The following is a 23,065-nucleotide window of genomic DNA, read 5'->3' on the forward strand; positions in this document are numbered from 1 at the left end:
AGTTATCAGGTGTAAATTTTCATATATATACTTTTTTTTTATTTTTCAAGCCTCAGATGTAAAGAGTATACTTTCATTGATCTCGTGAATATTATCTTAGTGATCTAAATCCTTGAATAAGAGCACTGTTAACACCAGTGCATGGTGAAGAAGCGCAGAGCTTCCCCGAGGAGAGCTGACCTGATCAGCTCGGGGTGTCGATGGGAGAACTGATCCAAGACCTGCAACACAGAGAAGATGAGCTAAGGAAGGGGGCCCGAGGGTTGTCCCCGAGGGCGCTCCGACGGCCAAGTTAGTTTTCCGGAGAGTAAGGTTCACGGGGAGTAGCAACTATCTAGAATAAATTGTCAATGGTGAGCGTACCTTGTACGGTGGATGTGTGCTATTATTTATACCTGCGAGGGAGTCCGACCTCCGCACGACGCGGGACTTGCCCAGTATAGATATTATCCCGCACTCAGGGGGATTACTCCCGACCTCTTCGGGACGGACCTTCGTCTCCCCTGGGAGCCCTAGCCAGCGCGGCCCAGGGCTGCTGCCAGGGGTCTGGGGGCCAAGGCCCAACTCGGCCATTCCTGGGCTGCCACGTGTCTGGGCCCGGAATGGGGCCTCTGCACTAGCCCCCTAGATTAGGTAGGACTGTCAGGCAGACCTAATCTACCTCTGCCACGTGGGAGGCCAGAGCCGCGCACTACTCTGCCGAGGTCACTTCTGGTACAGTGCTGTCACAGGGACGCTTCGCCCGCGTCCTTTCAGCTGTCCCGCCTCTTCGGTTTTCGCACCAGCATTAAATGCGTTCACATGGGGGTCGGTTCAAATACGCAACCGTTTTCCCTCCACTCTTCCTCCTATAAATAGGGGATGCCAAATTCTCATCTGTCCCCTTTGCCATTTCCGCTTCCTCTTGTGCATTTCAAGTTATCACGCTCCCTGTGCCCTCACATTTCCATTTTCCAGCAACCTCCGGCGTCCTGTGCCCAGATTCCGGCGAGCCTTCAATCCTTCTTCCGCCGTTCTCAGTAAGTCCTTTTTGCGATTCATCTTTCCCCTCTGCAGTGCCTCTTTCGCCCTCTGCTACCTCCCACTTTTTATGTCGGATCATTCCTCCTCCTCTGTTGCTGTAGTATCAGTCCGCCGCAGAGCTCCCCGAATCATCGTTCTTTCCTCGCCTTCACCCTCATCTTCGTCACCATCTTCTCCCCCCCTCTTTCCCCTTCTTCTGCTTCTAGTCCCAGCTTTCACACCTCAGACCTGCCCGAGCCTACTGACACCATGAGCTCTCATTCACCCCAATCCCCTTCATCCCATCCTTTTTCTGCCCGCGCTCTAGAGGAAACGGCCGAGCTCGACGCCTACCTCGAGCGAGAGGCCGCAGCCACCTCCTCCCCCCAGTCCCCCCATGATTCCCCTGGCGGGGCCCAGGGCGGAGCTGGGGAGGACAGGGATCCCTCTGAGGGGACCCCTACCTCGGAGCAGGGGGAGGATCCCGAATTCTCCTATGGTTACTCAGACCTACAGGAGGCCACCCTGTTGCCCCAGGACGTGGCCGAACTGGCCGAGTCGTACTCCATCCCTCCGGCCTTCGAGCCGAGGGCGGCCGGGCCCGACGACCGAGCCTGCCGACCTCCCCCAGGCTTCGTGGCCATTTACAGGGAGCAGCTCATCGCAGGGCTCCGTCTCCCCATTCATCCAGCTCTGACCAATATTCTGACCTACTGGGGGCTCAGAATCACCCAACTTCACCCTACCTCCATCAGGATCATCACCGGATTCCTGATTTACTGCCTTCTCTGCGATATCCCCTACTCTCTCTCCCTTTTCCGAGCCGCCTTCATTCTTAAGTCCTCCCTCCCGGGGTGGTACTACTTCTCCCGTCGGGGCCCTCAGACCAAGGGAGGGAAAGGGGCCCAGGAGTTGTTCTTCGGCCTCCCCTCCTCCGTTAAGGATTGGAAGGAGGATTTCTTCTTTGTCCGATCCACACATTTTCCCCCCAATGTGTGGAAGGTTGGGGGGGTCAAGGCCGACCCCTACCCGAAGGACCTGGACTACGAGACACTCGGCCCGCTGTTGGGCTCCAGGGTGAAGCTCGATGTTACCAGGATCTCTTCCGAGCAGATCTCCGCAGCAGGGCTGATGGGGACGTTGTCCGGATCCTCTGGGGAACTGGCGACCCCCGAGCCCAAACTCGACACCTGTAACGCTGGCTCTGTCCCTGTCTTTATTCATAGCGTATAGATTTTCCCTTTTTTGCCTTTTACTGTCTTTCGTTTGGCTGACCTGGAGGTTTTTGTTGCAGTGAGGAAGCTCTCCCAGCTGCTGGGCGCATCTCTCGAGGAGGCCACTCCCGACCCCCAGCCCGGAGCTGCTCGGGGGGCCCCAGGCGGGGCTTCCACCCCGGGGGGCGGCTCAGCCCCCCAGAAGGAGACATCACAACCATCCCCCTCCAAGCAGGTCGCCAGCAAGAAGAAGGCGGCCGGACAGAAGAGGGGCAGAGGGGACGAGCCCTCCCAGGCTGGGCAGAAGAGGCTCGCCCTGGTCTCCGCGCAACCTCCTCCTCTCGCGCGGGTCTCCGGGGGACCAGTCCACCTGGGCGTGGGCTCTGCCGAGGAGCAGGTCCAGGAGTCGACTCCCCCGAGCTTGTGGCACTTCCGCCACATAGCTCCCCTGAAGCCAGGCCAAGCCCCCACGATGCATGACCCCCGCCACTTCTGTCCGTCCTGGAAACACTCCATCAACGACCGAGCCCAGTTCCCCGAGGTGGCTCGCGAGCTGATGGTGGGTTCAGTCCTTCCTAGGGACAGGAAGTGGATGGAGCTGGCTAGCCCCTCTGAGCTCTTGGACGCGTACTACACCGCCCAGGCCCAAGTAAGTATCGCCCATGGGTTAATTTCACCCCCGTGTCTGGGTTAAGTGATGTGGCATGCTGATCTGCTTTCTCTCTTTTCCAGTCCAACGCTGCCGGTGCCGCCCTGGCTACCCGCTTCTCCGAGCTATCTTCCGACCTGGAGAAGTTGCGGAAGAAGAACCTGGAGGCGGAGAGGAAGCTTTCCCAGGCCCTCCAGGAGGCCAGCTCCCTGAAGGCCAAACTAGACAAGGCCGAGAAGGAGATGGACGCCGCCCAGGTCCAGCTCGCCTCCACCAGGTCGGAGCTCGACCAGGAGAGGGCTGGTGTGGCCAGGCTGAAGGAGGAGCATGCCGTAGAGCTCTCCGGCACCGTCAGCCGAGAGCGGAAGAAGGCTGTTCGGGAGTTCATCTCCTCCGACCAGTTCGAGGTGGACATCGCCCTCCTCAACCAGCCCATCCTCCAGGTTGGCTCTACGCGGGCCCTGACCCAGGTGCAGGGCCTCAACCTACCCGGCTTCAACGTGGCGGACTTCAAGGACTACGATCCTGCGGCCGAGGATAGGCTGGACTGGCTCTTTGATGGGTACCGGAAGGGGCATGCCCTGAAGAGCCTGGTCCGCCGAACCGACGTAGGAGCAGACCTAGAGGAGGTTCCCCTGGAGGAGGACGGGTCTCCAGGCAGAGCTGCCGGGAAGGAGCCGGTGGCCTAGGGCGGTAGCCACTCCAGAAACCCTTTCTGTCTTTTTGTAAGGATGTGACCATGCTCCAGTTGAAAATACTCTTGGAGGTCCATCCAGGACGGAAGGGGTTTCCTGCTTCCGGGCTCCTGAATAGCCTTCACCATACGCCTCTCAACATGCTTAAGATGTACTTTCAGCTTCCACCCCGGTCAGGCCGCCAGCAGGTAGAACAGACATCGAAGGAGATTACCAGCTCGGAAGCTTTACGGTAGATAGGCAGGGTGCTTTGTAACAGATAGGCAGTTCGGAAGCTTTGTAATAGATAGGCTTGCAATGTATACACAAGATTTCGAAGAGCTATTTTCTTCTCTCCTTGCCCACTCGCAATGCTATGTGCCGGCCTCCGGGGTCGAACAAATCACACCTCACCCCTTGGGGCTGAGTGCTTTAAATATTAAACGCGTCCTTGCCGACCTCCTAGGTCGAACAATTCGCACTTCCGACCGAGCGCTTTAAGCATTAAGTGCGTTCTTGTCGACCTCCTGGGCCGAACACTTCACACATCCTTAAGCGCGTTCGTGCCGACCTCCTGGGTCGAACACCTCACACTTCATTAAGCGAGGTCGTGCCGACCTCTTGGATCGAACACTTCACACTTCAGGATATTTTAAGCATTAAGCGCGGTCGTGCCGACCTCCTGGGTCGAGCACTTCACACTTCAGGATATTTTAAGCATTAAGTGCGTTTGCCGACCTCCTGGGTCGAACACTTCACACTTCAGGATATTTTAAGCATTAAGTGCGTTTGCCGACCTCTTGGGTCGAACACTTCACACTTCAGGATATTTTAAGCATTAAGCGCGGTCGTGCCGACCTCCTGGGTCGAACACTTCACACTTCACACTTCACCCACTACCCCTAGCCCCCCACTAGGACGTTGAGCGAGGGAATGCTGAATGTGCTAGTGGAAGGTGCAGGTTCGAAAATTGTAAAAATGAAACAAGTACAAGTGGAAATTAAAACGAGCTGTGATTGAATGAGAAAACAAAAATTCGGATTCCGGAGAACAGGCCACTGAACACCCTGGTTTAACCTACGCTACAAACAACCGCAAATTGGAGAAGTGCCAAGTCCGAGGTACTTCAGATCCATCCCTCTTAGCGAGCTTGCAGTAGCCAGCTCGGCTCGCCTCAAGGACCTTGTAGGGTCCCTCCCAATTTGGGTCGAGCTTGTTGGAGCCGTGTACTCGGCTTATCGAGTTCTTCCTCAGGACGAGGTCTCCTGGCTGGTACTGTATAGTCTTCACTTTGGCGTTGTGATAGCGGGCGAGCTGGCTTTTGTACTTAGCCATCCGAACAGCCGCTTCTTCCCGCCTGACTTCGAGCATATCCAAGTTGCACCTGAGCTCCTCCTCGTTGGAGGTTGCCACGAAGTTCTGTGTTCTAGGTGAAGGAAGACCAACCTCCGCGGGCACCACCGCCTCTACTCCATATGTTAGGGAGAACGGGGTCTCGTGAGTAGCCGTCCTGGGCGTAGTGCGGTAAGCCCAGAGGACACTGGGGAGCTCATCCAACCAGCTTGATTGGGCGGACTCCAGTCTAGTCTTCAACCCTTGCAGGACAGTTCGGTTAGCGTTCTCCACCTGGCCATTGGCCTGGGGGTGACCAACCGACGTGAAGTACTGGTTGATTCCGAGCTCGGCGCACCAGCTCCGGAAAGGGTTCTCGGCAAACTGGCGGCCGTTGTCAGATATCAGGACATGCGGAATCCCAAACCGGCAAACTATGCTCTTCCAGAAGAATTTCTGGATCGCCTTCCCCGAGATAGAGACCAGGGGCTCTGCTTCCACCCACTTTGTGAAATAGTCTATGGCTACCACGAGGTGCTCATATCTTCCCGGGGCTCGGGGAAAGGGACCCAGGAGGTCTATCCCCCATTGAGCGAAGGGCCAAGGACTGTGGATGGGGACCATCTCCCGAGCTGGCTGATGGCGCAGCGAAGCGTGCACCTGGCAGGCTCGGCATTTCTAGACCAGATTCGCTGCGTCTCGGAAGACGGAGGGCCAATAGTAGCCCAAAAGGAGGCACTTCTTAGCCAGCACTCGGGACCCCACATGGGCCGCACATATTCCTTCATGGACTTCGCGCAGGACGTAATCACCTTCTTCGGGCGTTACGCACTTTAGCCAAGGGGACAGGTACGACCTCCTGTAGAGGGTTCCCCCGGCGTAGGCGTACTTGGCAGCTCGGAGCTGGATGCGTCGGGCCTCGGCTTTGTTTTCGGGGAGGTCCCCCGAGCTGAGGAAGTCAACGAGGGGCGTCATCCAGGTGGCCGAGCTGTCTATAGCCAGGACCTGAACCTGATCGATACTCTTCTGCTTTAGCACCTCCACCAATACCTCTTTGCTCAGGTGGGCAAATGAGGAGGATGCCAACTTTGAGAGGGCGTCTGCTCGCTTGTTCTGGGACCTTGGCACCTGCTCGATTTCGAACGTTTCGAACAAGGCCACGGCCTCTCGTACTTTGGCCAGGTACCTTTTCATAACCTCGTCCTTGGTTTCGTACTCCCCAAGGACTTGAAGGACGACGAGCTGTGAGTCGCTCCTGACCTGGATCGCGGTTATTCCCATCTGGTGGGCTATCCGCAGCCCCGTGAGCAGGGCCTCGTACTCGGCCTCGTTGTTGGACGCGGGGAAGTCCAATCGGAGGGCGTAGGTCAGTTCTTCCCCTGTGGGTGAGATGAGTAGCAGACCCGCTCCGCTTCCTTCCTTGCTGGAGGCCCCGTCTACGAATAACACCCAGGGCTCCTTCGGCAGCCGCTCCTCGTGTTGGGGGCTTAGCTCGGTTAGACTCAAGCTGGCCCCCTCGGCAAGGAAATCCGCCAAGGCCTGGGCCTTGATGGCTTTGCGGGGTTGATAGCCGATGTCGTGCTCGGCTAGTTCGACAGCCCATTTAGTCATTCTGCCCGAGACCTCTGGCTTGGTGAGTATCTGACGCAAAGGCTGGTCAGTCAGGACTACAATGCCGTGAGCCTGAAAGTAAGGGCGGAGTTTGCGTGCCGCATGTACCAAGGCAAGGACCAACTTCTCGGCTGGCGAGTATCGTGTCTCTGGCCCCTGTAGAGCTCGGCTTACGTAATACACCGGCCTCTGAGCCCCCCCGTCTTCCCGCACCAGGACCGCGCTGACGGCCTCGTTGCAGGCGGATAGGTATAGGAATAGGGTCTCTCCCGGCTCTGGGGCTGTCAGAGACGGTAGCTCGGCCAAGTAAGTTTTTAGGTCGATGAAGGCCTTCTGGCACTCCTCAATCCAGCGGAAGTCCTTCGGCGCTTTCAGTACTCGGAAGAAGGGCAGCCCCCAGACCGCGGAGCGCGAGAGAAACCTATTCAGGGCGGCCATCCTTCCTGTTAGCCTTTGGACCTCCTTCACGCTCCTCGGAGGGGCCATGTCCATGATAGCCTGGAGTTTATCCGGGTTGGCCCGGATTCCGTCTCGGGACACCAGGAAACCAAGAAACCTTCCCGATCTGACCCCAAAAGTGCACTTCTTCGGATTTAGGCGCATCCGGCTCTTCAGTAGGATGTCCAGGACCTCCCGCAGGTCGGGTATGAGGCGCTGGTCAGTTCGACTTTTGACGATCATGTCGTCCACATAAACCTCCATGCTCCTGCCGACCTGGTTTTGGAATAACTTGTTCACCAGGCGCTGGTAAGTTGCTCTCGCGTTCTTCAATCCGAAGGGCATGGTCCTGTAGCAGTAGGTTCCCTCCTCGGTGATGAAGGAGGTCTTGTCCCGGTCCTCCTCGGCCATCTCTATCTGGTGATATCCCTTAAAGGCATCCAGAAAGCATAAGACATCAAAGCCCACAGTAGAGTCTACTAACCTGTCAATTCGAGGTAGGGGAAAGCAGTCCTTTGGGCAGGCTTTGTTAAGGTCTGTGAAGTCTACACACATCCTCCAGGTCAGGTCCTCCTTCTTGACCAGGACGGGGTTGGCCAGCCAGGTCGGGTAGTAGACCTCCAGGATGATCTTGGACTCCAACAACTTGCCGACCTCCGCCCTGATCACCTCATTTCTCTCGGGGGCGAAACTCCTTTTCTTTTGCTTTACTGGCTTGAAGTGAGGGTCCACGTCGAGGTGATGGACGGCCAGGTCCGTAGGGATCCCGGGCATGTCATCCACCGTCCACGCGAAGACCTGGGAGTACTCCCTCAATAAGGCCTTCAAGCCTTCCTTCTCGTCCGTTGGCAGCAATGCCCCGATGCGGATGACCTGGTCGGGACGTTCCTTCCTCAAGGGGAACTCCTCAATCTCATCCTGGGTGCCCAGCTGTTGGGCCTCATCCCCTGGGATGTAGGGCTCCAGACAGGTTGTCTGGGCGACCACCTTCTCCTGCCCCCGGAGAGTGGCCAGGTAGCAAGCCCTGGCTACCTCTGGGTCGCCGTGCACCTCGGCTATCCCCCCGGGAGTGGGGAACTTGACGCTGAGGTGAAAGGTAGAGGGAATAGCCCGGAGGGCGTTCAAAGCCGGTCTCCCCAGGAACACATTGTACGGGGACGACTGCTTGACCACCATGAAGTTAACGGGAACGGTCCGACACTTGGGAGCCTGACCTACTGTGACCATCAGGGTGATCATCCCTTCCGAGCTGATGGGTGGTCCGGTGAAGCCCACCAAAGGCGTCCGGACCGGGGTCAGCTGGTCATCCCTTAATCCGAGCTCCTTGAACACGCGATAGAACATGATGTCAACCGCGCTACCCTGGTCGACATACACCTTCTTCACCCGGTAGTTATTGGTGACAATGTCTATCACAATAGCTTCATGGTTCCCGGAAGCCAAGGGAACTGCATCCCTGGGTCCGAAGGTGATCTCCTCATCCATGCGCAGACGCTTCAAGGAGTCGTCCCCTTCGGGGGGTGGCCGCTTATTCTTCCGGGCTGCATGACTGTCCCCCCCCGTGGGACCTCCCGCAATGGTGTTTATCACTCCCGCTAGGTTCTGGGTATCCTGGTCGGGAGAGTGGTTCCGGGGAGCCTCCCGCCGCTCTGGGCGGTCGCGACGCTGTCCCTCACGCCTATCCCCGTAATGGTTGCGCCCGAACTCCTGACCTGGTCGGCGTACGAACCGACCTAGAAAGCCACGCTGGATCAGGTCTTCAATCTCCTTACGCAGGGCCCAGCACCCCTCCGTGTCGTGTCCGACGTCACGGTGAAAGGCGCAATATCGGTCCTGGTTCCTTTTGTTCCGGGGCGTCCCCATCTTGGGGGCCGATCTCCCAGCCCTTCCGCCTCCATGACGGCCAAGATCTGGGCTCTGGGCCGTGTTAGAGGGGTGTAGGTCTTCTCTGAGAGTGGTGGCAGAGCAGGGGTCTTCTCCTTCGAGAGCCGATCAAAGACATTTTTCTTGGCCGGGGCCTCCTTGCCCTCCAGGGGGTTGGTCTGGCCTTTACGATCTCCGATCTCCCGATCTGACTCTTTCTTTAGGCGACCCGCCTCCTCCGCATTGGCAGGCTCGTGAGCCCTGCGTAGGAGCTCTTCCAAGTTTACGGGAGGCTTTTGGGCCAGGTCGTAGAAAAGCTCCTCCACCCTGAGCCCGTTTGTGAAGGCGGCCATCACCACTTTTTCGTCCTTGTCCCTGACCTGCAAGCTCTCCGCATTGAAGCGGGTCACGAAATTCCTCAGCGACTCGTCGGGCCTTTGCCTGATGGACATCAGGTGGGTTGCGTTCCTCGCGTAAACCTTCGAGGAGACGAACTGGGCTGCAAACTGCTGGGCCAGCTCGGGAAAGCTCCGTATAGATCCCGGTTTCAGTCCCTGGAACCCGAGCCGTGCCTTCCCCTTTAGGAACATAGGGAAGGTCTTGCAGCGAACCTCATCCGCGGCGGTTTGCAGGCGCATATGCGTCAGGAATACCGAGAGGTGGTCTTCAGGGTCTGTAGAGGCATCGTACATCTCGATGCTCGGAATCTTGAACCTCCGGGGTAGGGGGTAGTTCTCTATCTCCCGGGTAAAGGGCGAGGTTGCATAGTTGTCTTCGTATGGCCGGGGCCTCAAGATCTGCTCGAGTTCATCCCGAGCAGGGTCCAAATGATCGCGGGGCCGGCTTTTGACAGACCGAGCAGGGGAACGCTCGAACCCATTCCGTGTGGGCTTCCTCGGAGAGGGGTCTCTGGGTTGGCTCCTTGCGGATCTGTCACGGGAATACCTCTCACTGTCCCCGATCACCGAGGCTCGGGGGCGGGGAGGAGTCCGGGGTCGCTTCCTCCTAGGGGGCTGGTCTCGCGACTCATCCTCCGAAGGATCAGGGGGTAACTCCTTCTCCTTCCCCTTGGCCTTGGAGGTCTGTGCACCCCCAGCCCCCTCCCCTTCCTTCGCCTGCCGAATTATATCCTCCAGCATGGGGAGATTCTCCGTCACAAACTGGAAGATCTGCTGCCTCCGTTCCCCTGAAAGGGCTGAGCCACCGGCGCCCTGGGATGCCCCAGCCTCTTTCCGCTGGGACCCCTCACCGCCCCCAGGGCCGGTGCTCTCTGCCGTACGCTTGGATCGCGTCCGGGCCATCAACACAATCTTACTTACCTTACGTTTCCCACAGACGGCGCCAACTGAAGAAGCGCAGAGCTTCCCCGAGGAGAGCTGACCTGATCAGCTCGGGGTGTCGATGGGAGAACTGATCCAAGACCTGCAACACAGAGAAGATGAGCTAAGGAAGGGGGCCCGAGGGTTGTCCCCGAGGGCGCTCCGACGGCCAAGTTAGTTTTCCGGAGAGTAAGGTTCACGGGGAGTAGCAACTATCTAGAATAAATTGTCAATGGTGAGCGTACCTTGTACGGTGGATGTGTGCTATTATTTATACCTGCGAGGGAGTCCGACCTCCGCACGACGCGGGACTTGCCCAGTATAGATATTATCCCGCACTCAGGGGGATTACTCCCGACCTCTTCGGGACGGACCTTCGTCTCCCCTGGGAGCCCTAGCCAGCGCGGCCCAGGGCTGCTGCCAGGGGTCTGGGGGCCAAGGCCCAGCTCGGCCATTCCTGGGCTGCCACGTGTCTGGGCCCGGAATGGGGCCTCTGCACATGGCACTACAGAAATTACAAGGTCCAAAAGAATTCAGCATGATCGAAAAATTAAAAAGTCGAAACCAAATCCTTATTGTCTCCCTAATCATTGATACAAAGATAAACAAGAGAATGGTGCAAAAACAGTTGTACAACCATTAAAGCACAGAAACAAGCAAGGAAGATCTACTTCCAGGAAAATATCTCCTCAAATACGAAAGAAAACGCAGAAAACAATTTCTTATTGTCTCTGGTGATACATACAAGCCATGCAACATGTGTTTCCGACCAATGCAAGTTTTAGATAACACAACCTAGTAAATTTCTTTGTTTCCACCTGCACATTTTCATTTTCTACCTTGGTGATGGTTATAGTTTTCAGAGTTTCCTAAATTTTTCTTCTTGTTTCTTCCTTCACAAAACCACCCTGTTGTAAGGATTATTTTTACCACACAATATCCTTGGTCGATTTTCGATCTGAGGCAGAACCAGGCCAATTTGCATCACTGTATCATTTAATATCAGTGTGTTTATGATTTTGTTATAGTAACCCTTTTCCAAGAGCACTCTTAATATACTTGAAAATTCGTATAACAACATCCCAATGACCAGTACGAGAGGTCTCAAGAATTGACTCACAACACTCATTGCAAACGAAATGTCAGGCCTCGTTACAATGAATAATTTAATTTACCCACAAATCTATGATATTACCCAGAATCATCTAATAATGCACCTTGATCTCATACTAATTTCACATTAGGATCCACAGCAGTATCCACAGATCGGCATCCTAACGTTCCAACTTCATTCAGCATATCGAGTACATATTTTCTTTGACATAAATAAATTTCATGTTTAGACCGAACAACCTCAATATTCAAAAATACTGTAAATGACCTAAATCTTTTCTCTGAAAGTTTGCCTATAGATTGGACTTAATCTTCTGGATCCCCACAACATCATCACCTATAATCACAATATCATCCAAATAAACAACTAATAAAATCTTACTAACATAGGAATACTGATAAAACACAGAGTGATCTACTCCACATCTTGTCAAACTGAATTCCATGACAATACTACTAAACCGGCCAAACCAAGCCCTACGACACTGTTTCGATCTATGTAAGGATTTTTTCAGACAATAAACCAACAGCGAATTCTTCCCCTAAACAACAAACCCAGGAGGTTGTTCCATAAATATCTTTTCTTCCAAATCTCCATGTAAAAAACGCATTTTTCACATCCAACTGATGCAAAAGCCAATTATAAGTTGCTGCTAAAGAGATAAGAAGACAAACAGAGGTAATCTTTGCAACAAGAGAAAATGTCTCTAAGTAGTTTATTCCATACACTTGAGTAAATCCTTTATCTACGAGACAAGTTTTCAATCTATCAATAGAACCATTAGCCTGTACTTTTATAGTGTTCCCGTTTACAACCAATAACAGGTTTATCAGAAGGAAAAGGGACAAAATCTCAAGTACCATTTTGCTCCAAAACAAACATCTCTTCTTAGATGGCATGCGATTGATGGCAAACATCTCTTCTTGGAATGGAGTGAGGTAATTGGCCTCCAAGAATATTAGATAGCATGCGATTAATTAAATAACATACAGTTAAATCTGCATAACTCCAAAATTGTTTAGACACATTCATGTGCAACAAAAGTGTTTAAGTAATTTCGACTAAATGTTCAATTTTTCTTTCAGCAACTCCATTCTGTTGTAGAGTGTGGGGACAAGAGCACTGATGAATAATACCGGATTTAGTCATAAAAGTATCAAAAGGAGTGAAAAAATATTCTTTCGCATTATCACTGCGAAGTATACATATAGGCACACCAAATTGATTCTTTATTTCTGTAACAAATGCACAAAAAATGGAATATAGCTCTGAACAATCTTTCTTAAATAAAGTCATGCAACTCTGCAAAAGTCATCAACAAAAATTACAAAATATTTAAAATCTAATTTTAAAGTGACGCGACTAGAACCACAAACATCATAATAAACTAAGAAAAATGGTTCATAAACTTGTTTATTGACTTTAGGGGTAAAAAAAACACGATCATACTTTCCTAACTGGCAAGACTCACATTCTATTAAAGACAACTGACTCAAAATAGGAACCAACTTTTTCAAATTTTGTAGAGACTGATGACCTAAACGACAGTAAATTTCAAGAGAAGAAATAGTAGTAGGACATGCAATCGAACCATTGCAGTTAAGAAAATAAAGACCATTATGCTCATACCCTCTACCAATCATCCTCTTTATCGTCAAATCCTGAATGACAATAAAATCAAAAGAAAAAATAACTGAACACTGTAGAAATTTAACAAGTTTACTAATTGATATTAGATTAAAAGGCAAATTGGGTACATAAAGAACAGAAGACAACGGATGATACGGGTTAATTTCTACAATACCTAGTACTTTAATTTTAGTTGTAGATCCATCAGTTAAAATAACATGAGGAAAGGAAGTAAACTCTTGAATACTAGAAAATTTTCTAGAGATACCTGACATATAATCAGTAGCCTCGGAATCAATAACCCATGAGCCAGAATTAGAGGATATGGAGAGATAAGCCATAGCATTATCTTTTTGTGCTAAAGAAGTAGAGAGAAGAGATGCGTGATTTGCAGTTTAGTACTGTAGGAATTTAACATAATTTTCTTCGGATATGGTAAAAGTTTTCTGAGACCCTTGTGCTGAAGAATCTGATTCAATTTGGTCAGTGGTAACCGCATTAGCAAACCGAGAAGATTTTTCAACTAAATCCCAATAAGTATTACAGTGTGATTTTTCAAACCACAATGAGTGCACTCACGAGTGCCTCGACCTCCACGACCCCTACGACCTCCTCTATTTCTTCCTCTACGAGAGCTACATCCAAAACTCCCAAACTAAATTGCTCTATCCGATTGTTGTTAGTAACTAAAGCATTATCCTTAGATGCAGAACATAAAACACGAGCATGCGCCTTTACAAAGGATGGTAATTATTCACTTGCTAAAATTTTGAGATTTGATTGGTTCAAATTCTGGCTTAAGGCTAGCTGAGAGCTTGAACACAAACATTTGTTCTCTTTGCCTCTGCATAACTGTAATATCACTTGAGAGAGGCATTATAGCATTTAATTCTTCTAAAATTCGCTTGAAATCAGTAAAGTATTCAGTTACTGTCTTGTTATCTTGTTACAACTAAAAATACTCCAAAAAAATATTATACGTCCGTGAAAGATTACTGCAGTATAATAATTGGACATAATCTCAAACTTCTTTTGTTGTCTCACAATAAGAACACATGTAAGCAATTCGTGGTTCCATAGAATTCCATAGTGCTCCAAGAATTTGGGCATCCTCTTGAATCCACATTAGTCTTTTGTTATCCTCCGTAAGAGAGTCATCTGTGAAATGTTCCTAAATCTATCAGATAAATCTTAACAGTTTTTTACCACTGTTGACAAATAGTGTCGTTCAATTTCCAATTTGTGATTTGAGACGTCACCATTGTCATAACATTAGTGGACGCCGTGACACTTTTTAATAAAATTTCAACCATAACGAATAGCACTTCAAACCAAAAATAATCAAAATTCATGATGAATAGTATCCTGGAACAGTAACGCGTGAACAGTATGCGTGAACAGTAATGTGATGAACGCGTGAACAGGACTTTTGTTAGATGTTTAACCCTAACCGTAGAACTTTAGCTCTAGTACCATGATAACATGTATTTTGGGAGAAAAACGTCTAGCTCACGTATTATGAGTAATCAACTAGTACTTATAGTAGTACAAACCTAACAAACTATCTACAAGAATACCCTTACTAATGTATTATCTATAAGAGTACTTATATTCTCTTAATAAAGACAAAATAAATGCCTGAGGTTTCACAATTGGGATTTTTGGTAAGGCCTAACATGAGCATCGCATTTGCAAATTAATAGACACGAACTGTTTTCAACCTAAGCAACTCAAATAAAAGGGATAATGTCAGAAACTTCCCTTGAGGTTTATTCTAATATCACTTGACATCCTTGAGGTTTTAAATATCACTTACCTCCCTTATTAATTGTAAAAAAACTGTATTAACCCTCATTTGATATATAATTCATATATCAAATAAATGGAGTTCAAAAAGAAAAAAAAAGTCACTTTCTTCTCTTTCTCCTTTCCATCATTTCTCTCTTCCTCATTTTTGTTTGGATGGCTATGCGATCTTTAATTTGTAAAATATAGTAAATTAAATTTTATTTATCTTTTACTTTTTGTGATTGTGATAGAGTGGGTATGATTTCTTTATTTATTTTGAATTGATTTTTATAATGATTAGTGCAATTTAAAATCTTGGGCACAAGTTAAAAAGAAGTTGGAAAAAAATAAATTTGAATTCATGTTATATGAAATGATCTAAACCTGCTAGTGTAAAAAAAGTTATTTACTGATAGTGTATAAAAAAGTTACCCAAGTTAAATTGGTACTAATGTATTTCTTTCCAAATATATTTTTTGTTTTTCAAAATTACATTTTTATGGACTATAGCACATTCTGACATGGTAGTACTACTAGAAATTGTTTTTTAGGTGATGATTTTCTTGGAGTAAACAAAGTAGTTTAGGAATATTTTTATTTAGAAAGAAAAAAGGGCAATTTCAGGTTTTTCAAAATTTTGTTACATAAATAACAAAAGTAAGGGAGGTAAGTGATATTTTTAAAATTTTAGGGGTGTTAGGTGATATTAAAAGAAACCTCAGGGAAGATTTCTGATATTATCCCCAAATAAAATTAGCGATGAATCAGCTTCTTTGGGACAATGGATACAAAGCAAGAAACAGGCAACTGCCCTTTTTATCATGATCAAGGATGATGAATTCACATATGATAGTATCAGAAGATCGGTCACTTTTCACCGTGACAGCTATAATGGTATTAGCAGCGGTGACCTTGGAATTGCTAGTATTATTCACCATGGGCTAGTACCCTTGCGCTTGACAAATCCCTACTAACAATTTTTTCCTCTCTTGTAATATATCAGTCAAATCATACCACTTCCTTTTAAGTTTTCTCGATAATAAGAAGCAGTAGCACTTTAACATTGTATGGCTGAAAAAAGAGAGCATATTATAGCCAACAAAAGCTTAACATTTTTATTTTACATCCATGAAGTCAGGTCAAACAAAGATTCGCATGTTAAAGTTGAGTCAGGAGAAATAAAAGCAGAAAAATAGTATAGAAGAGAAAAAAGAGAAATGCTAGACTGTTCATCAAAACCCAACCATGCTCACATTATCTTAATGTGTTCCTATCTGTGGGCACATGTATGCACACAAATGTCTACATTCTACTTGGTTTTGTGTATTTTATGATAAAGTACATTAGCAAGCTTAGTTCAGTCAAATTAATCTTATACATCCTGTAGTAGTTTCCTAAAGGAGATGAAAATCAATCTCAATCTCCGGTATGCTCAGTTTTCTATGAAAACAAGTTAATTCGGGCTCCATTTCCTACTGCCACCTCTCTAATGCACTATAAAAGACTCTTCATTAGATTCCCCATCATGAAGATCCTCAAAAAGTACTGTCCCACATCTACCCAGGGTCCCCTCCACACAAGCAACAAGAGCTATAACAATGTCCCTTGCAACTACAAGGTGCAACAGAAATTGAGCTTTAACAGTTTATCATCAAACCACGTATCACAAACCTATCTTTTCAGCATCACCAAAGTATAACCAGCAAATTGTTTGTAGGCCTTTTCTACCTCCCAATACTCGTAAACTTTAGTAGTTTCTCAACAAAGGGATCAACAACATCCTATTCAGACCTCTGAGCACAGAGCCAGATGCCCCACAGGTTTGTTCATTGGCTGTAACGAACACATGTATTTTTGTTTAACAGTGGATTGAGTGATATATATATATTACCAACTAAATTCTACCACCAAGAAAATTCCCATGGTAATACCTCTTTCTCACAACCTTAATCTATTACCACAAAGAAAACAATTGAATATCAAGGCCTAAGTGGAAAAAGTAAATGTCATATTATGAGGCACCAGAATTACATCTATTTAAAATGCTTAATTCATTCAAATGAAAATATTGACAAACAACAAAGACAAATAGTTACAGCAATAAAGACTTTCTCGCAAAGTCGGTAATCAACTCACATCCAAACAGAATGAATGGGAAACTTTTCACCCATGGTATAATGGGGAACTCTTCGGGCATATGATCAATCAATCAGCACTAATAAACTCCAGACACATGAAATTTTGCAGGATGGTTTCAAGGATGGAAAAAACATGTCAATACCTATTTTATCTTTTTAGCCAAACACCAATACTTAGTATCTTTGTAGTTTCTCCTTCTGATGCTTGAAGGATATTATTTCAGAAGAACAATCACACTATTTTATAAGCATAGAAAGACAAGAAGTCATCATTGTCAATTCAATTTACAGAAGCATTGTTATGTTATTATGCTCAAAACAAAATATCAAATCCTTTTAGTGTATTATAGCCACATTAAATGCTTAGAGACAAAAGAACCTGCGTAATATTATTATGGCCCTCAAACAAAATGACTTCTTTTTAGAAAGAAAAAGGAAATAAAAATGGAAGGAAAGAAAAAATAAATGCAAAATGAATCTGATTATATGTTTCGATTTGAAAGCTTGAAGTAAATAGGTATAATCTTGATAGGTCGCGATTTTGTCATTTATTTTATAATTAATTTCGTCCTATTATCTTAACAAATGTGCATTAATTGGCAAATTCTATTTACTTTTGGTATTTGTACTGATCACAGGAATTTAGAGCAAAATGTGGTAAAAAGGTGAAAATTTACCAAATGTGATTTGAACTGACAAAGGTAGTTCAGCACAAATAGGAAATGTGTCAACTAGGAAACCTCCTAGTTTGTTGGCCGCGGTTAAAGAGGAGATAGAGGTCAATTGTGAGGAGGACTCCAGGGAGCCTTCGGAGAGCCAGCCGCCACAAGCAAAAAAGTAGGGAGAAAGCTAGTTTCTCGGTTCTCGGCTAATTCCTACTTGTTTTCTTTCCGTAGTATGAGGGATGTATAATCCCAATTAGGAGACAATTTTTAGCATACTGGACTTGGTCATCTTTGGCCGTCTTATGCTTTTTCTATTGTTTTGTGCGAAAAGACAATTGGCAGGAACAATTAGTCATTCTTTGTAGTTTTGCATTATTCTTATTCCATCGAATTGAATCATCTCAATTGAGGAATGTACGCAGCAATTGCTTTATGAATTCGCATGAGATTGTTCCAACAGAGATGAACTAAATCTCTTTTTCTAGTCAAGTAGCAATGGAGGTTTTGGTTCATCTAAAAATTGTGAGATCGATTTAATTTTATTTATTTCTCTTATTTACTGGTATTTGCATATTCTCTGTTGATAATGTTTATGGCTGTTTCGTTGATTAAATATCCTGGGCCCGGACGTTGAATTAATTTAGCAATCTAATGTCAATTGGAGCGTTAAATCCGTAATTATTTAATTGCTCTAAAATAGTGACAACTGGTATGATTGGGGTTGTGTCAGGGGAATACACAGGCTAATCTAAAATAACCCTGATAGTGTGTTATTTGGTTAGAATAGGGCTCATTTAATATGTAAGGAAATTAGGGAATTAAATCTTACGAGCGTACCTGAGATTATTTCTCAATTAGAGTAGTGATTGACGGGCGTACCTTAGTCATCAACACAGTAAGAAGGAGTTGACTGTCATCAGTTGTTTGACAGTTATAACCTATTTATTAGTTCATAATTGGAATTACCTTTGCATCGAGGATCAATTATGTGAATCATTGCCGAAGTTATTTCTTGGCTAGTGCTTAGTTATTGTTAATTTGGTTTTAATAATTTGTCATTTAATCTATTGTTGGCTATTTATTTTTATTCGAACATTTTAATTAATACCATTGCTTTAAAAAAATCCCCCATAACTTGAACTTTGGTAGAAATGAATTACTTTCAATCCCTGTGAATTCGACCCTACTTGCCCTACATACAAATTAACAAGTTCTCGTGAATAAATTATGGTATATCGAATTTAACAAATTCTTCGGAGTCAGGGTGAATCTAATAATCGATTGCACATCCATAGTCCCTATTCCAGTACTAGAATTGACCTGAAACTGCTTTTGTTGGCAACTAGGATTATCATTTTTATTATTGTGCAGGCATCAACAACCTGTCAATTTTTTGTCACCATTGCCGGAGACTAGCGTTAGTTAATTTGTTTCTTTTTTTTTAAGTTCATTTTTGTTTTTATTTTCTGATATTTTTCTAGTTTATGCCTCGGTCCTCTCGTACAGGCAAATTGATTTTTGACCCTGAAATAGAGAAGATCGCGCGCAGAATGCGGAAAGAGAACAGGGAATTCAGAGAAGAATAATCTAGTGCTGCATCTCAGAGACCTGATCCAAAAATTGAATCGACAAGTTCGCTTGGCGATACTTTGAGTGACCCGGATCGAGAAGAAGTCACTATGACTAATGCACAGACATTAAAGGAGTTGACTGCCCCTAATTTAAATCAGTAGTCCTTATGCATTACTTTTTCGAATTTAAATAATAACACCCCGTTTGAGTTAAAATCTGGCCTAATTCATGTTTTACCATCTTTTCATTGTTTACCAGGTGAAGAGTCTCATAAGTACTTGCAAGAATTCGATGTTGTTTGCAATAACATGAAGCTCCCGGGAATTACGGAAGAACAGATAAAAATGAGAGCATTCCCCTTCTCTCTCAAGGATTCAGCAAAAGTCTGGATGTACTACTTACCTCCAAGTAGTATCACCACTTGGGAGCATTTGAAAAAAAAAATTCTTGGAAAAATATTTTCCTGTATCTCGAGCTGCAAGTCTGAGGAAGGAGATTTGCGATATCAAGCAACACCCAGGAGAGTCGCTCTTTGGCTACTGGGAAAGATTCAAGAAGTTATGCATCAAATGCCTCAGCATCAAATAAGCAAGCAATTGCTTATCTAGTACTTCTACAAGGGGTTACTTTTCAGAGACAGGAGCATTATCGATGCTGCAAGTGAAGGGGCGTTGGTGAACAGGACTCCTCGAGAAGCATGGGAATTGATTGAAATGATGGCTCAGAACTCGTAGCAATTCAGTACAAGAGAGGATGTCCCAATACGCAAAATGAATGAGGTAGAAACTTCTTCTAACCAACAGCAGTTATCCGAGTTAATATCCTTTGTTAGACAATTGACTATGAGAAATGCACCACAAGCCAAGGTGTATGGGATTTATACGGCCATGGGTCATTCTACAGAGATATGTCCAATGATTCAAGAAGAGAATGCTAAACAAGTAAACATGGCTGGTCACACGCCTGCGCCAAGAAAACATATGATCCGTATTTGAATACGTACAATCCGGACTGGAGAGATCACCCTAACTTTAGTTATGGAGGAAATAGGCAATCAAATTTTGCACCGAATAAATAGTAAGGGTATCAACAGCAATACCAACCTCAGCAGCCACCACCTCCTCCAAGTTCAGGCCCGTCTGTAGATGAAATGATGAAACAATTAATTTCTAGTCAACAAAAGATGGAATCTAACTTGCAAAGTCAAATGTGGCAGATGCAAGCAATGCAAAGTCAGATGAGTCAGATGGTAACAGCAATCAACCGTCTAGAATCCCAAGTTCACAAAAAATTACTGTCTCAACCTGAACTAAACATGAAGAACATAAGTGCAATGACCCTAAGGAGCGGGAAGGAAATTCAAGGAGCCGAACTCGTGACCCCAAAGGACAAGGATTAAGAAAAGATTGAGAAAGAGCTTGAAGAGGAGGACAGAAACAGCAAAAATCCAGTAATACTCCCTGACCCAATCATTGAGATTAAAACTAATCCGCCTCCCTTTCCCAGTAGGTTGGAGAAACCGAAGAAACAGGACAAGAAAAAAGAGATCTTGGAGGTATTCCGCAAGGTAGAGATCAACATTCTCTTGCTAAATGCAATCAAACAAGTGCCAAAGTACGCGAAATTTTTAAAGGATTTATGAGTTAATTGAAGAAGGCTGACGGGAGACGAAAAAGTTATTATGGGGGAGAACATGTTAACGGTTCTACAGAGGAAACTCCCACTGAAATGCGGGGATCCAAGTATGTTTACTATCCCCTATAGGATAGGTAATATTTTAATTAGAAATGCCATGTTGGACTTAGGAACATCGATCAATATAATGCCTAAATCTATTTATGCTTCTTTGAGCCTGGGTCCATTAAAAGAAATTGGGATAATAATCCAATTAACTGACCGAACGAATGTATATCTTGATGGGTTGGTCGAAGATGTGTTGGTTAAAATTAATGAATTGGTATTCCCAACTGATTTTTATATATTTGACATGGACGATGATCATTCTCCCAACCCTTCACCTTTGTTGTTAGGTAGATCCTTCTTGAGTACTGCTCAGACCAAGATTGATGTTAGTAAGGGTACTTTCACAATGAAATTTAATGGAGAAGTAGTCTATTTTAATATTTTTGATACAATGAAACATTTTGTTAACTCTTATTTTGTGTTTGTCACTCATGCTACTAATCCCTCTGTTCAAGAATTTTTTGAGCTCGATTGTAAGAATAAATTCAAAGTTGCTGCGAACCAGTATCATGGAATGAAAGCACTTTATGATGTGAAAATGAGTAGAAAGTTAAAGAAAATGGTTTCACTCAATGACTATTAGGATCCCGGAGGAATGTCACTGAATGCGAGAAAATTTGAATTACATCCAGATTGAGGAGTGGTGTTTAATGTCTAGCCAAAGACGTTAAAAAAAGGCGCTTATTGGGAGGCAACCCAATTTCTTTCAGTTATTTTTTTAGTTTTATTTGATAGTTTCAATATGTTTTCAGAGAGTTTTTCTGGATTTCTGGTTTAATTTTTCATTTTTGATGATTAGTAGGTGTTCCCCTGACATGACGTGCCTGCGTCAATAGGGCGCGTGATAATGTACATCTCCCAAGTGCTTCATCAAAAGGGTTTCCACCCTCATGTCGCGCCTGCGTCAAGTCACCTGGAGAGCTCTTTCTTCGATCCTGGAGCGGACTGACTGACATGACGCTGTCGCATCAGTAAGGCACGTGATAACTTTTAATTCAACAACTCTTCATCAGAAGGGTTCTTGCCATCATGATGCGCCGGTGTCAATAGGGCACGTGATAACTAGAGGTGGCAATTTGTCCTAATTCCCAATAGGTTACCCATGTCCAAAATGATTTTTGGCGGGATGGGTATTGTAATTTAATATTAGATTTAAAATGGGATGCATCCCAATTGTACCCATTATTTGATGGGAAATGTTGGAAAATACTTGGGTGCCCATTGGGCCCAAATATCTTCCCAAAAAATTTCATTTATCCAAAAATTCATCTCTGATTTTTTTTCCAAAAATCTAATTTTTTTCACTTCCATTTTCTTTCTTTTCCTTTCTTCACTTTCCTACAAAAAAAAAACCAATTAAGTAAAAATGATTTCATTTAAACAACTTACAAAAAATAAAGATAACAATAAAAATAAAATGAATTGATAAAATCTTGGTGTCTACAAGAATCAATACTTTACTAACAATTGTTGGCACCCTTTATATTGATTTTATGCTAATTGTTGAAGTATCTACATAGATTTCTATACGCAACCATGTTATCAATTTTTAATCATCTTCTTCGTTTCTGTGCTAGCTTTATTCAGCATTTAATGTGAATTTTTTTTGTATCAAATTTTGAAAACTTTAAGAATGTCAGTAAGAATGAATTTGGTGTTAAAAAATCTTGTTTCTAGTCCTTGTGTCAGACAACATTATGGGTAAGGTTGGAATATGGCTATATGTCTATCGAATTTCTTTTGTATCAAATTTTGAAAACTTTAAGAATGTCAATAAGAATGAATTTGGTGTTAAAAAATCTTGTTTGTAGTCCTTGTGTCAGACAACATTATGGGTAAGGTTGGAATATGGCTATATATATATCTTTTCCTTTATTTGTTAATCAAAATTTTTGGTTTATTCCAGGGAGAAGATATGTTCATTCTTACCAAAATGTTATCTTTTTAAAGTAATTGTTGATCGTTTTAGAGTGTAAATGAATTCAGGAAAATATAAATTCACAATAAGATCAAAAGAAATTTAACAAATAACAATATTAAAGTTATATATAAAAAAAATTAAAGGAAAAACATATAGAAAATAGATTTGGGTATTGACGGGATCAATCTAAATCCATCCCAAAGTGATCCCGCCCAAATTAGTCCCAAAGCACATATGAGTAAGGTTAAACCCAAACCCATATGATTCTGTTTCATTTCGAATCCAAACAAATCCCACCCATCTCGCCCATTTTGCCACCTCTAGTGATAATATTCAATTCCCAGATTTCCATCAGAAGGGTTGTTACCCTCATGACGTGCTCGCGTCAATAGG

At 45.4% G+C, this 23,065-nt stretch overlaps 1 pseudogene; it reads right to left on the bottom strand.

Moving 5' to 3' along the window:
• The window catches only part of LOC113713920 (DNA gyrase subunit A, chloroplastic/mitochondrial-like), a 113,971-nt pseudogene that overhangs the window by 2,432 nt on the left and 88,474 nt on the right, over positions 1-23,065 (bottom strand).

The sequence above is a fragment of the Coffea arabica genome, chromosome 10c, assembly GCF_036785885.1.
Source record: "Coffea arabica cultivar ET-39 chromosome 10c, Coffea Arabica ET-39 HiFi, whole genome shotgun sequence".
NCBI lineage: Eukaryota > Viridiplantae > Streptophyta > Magnoliopsida > Gentianales > Rubiaceae > Coffea > Coffea arabica.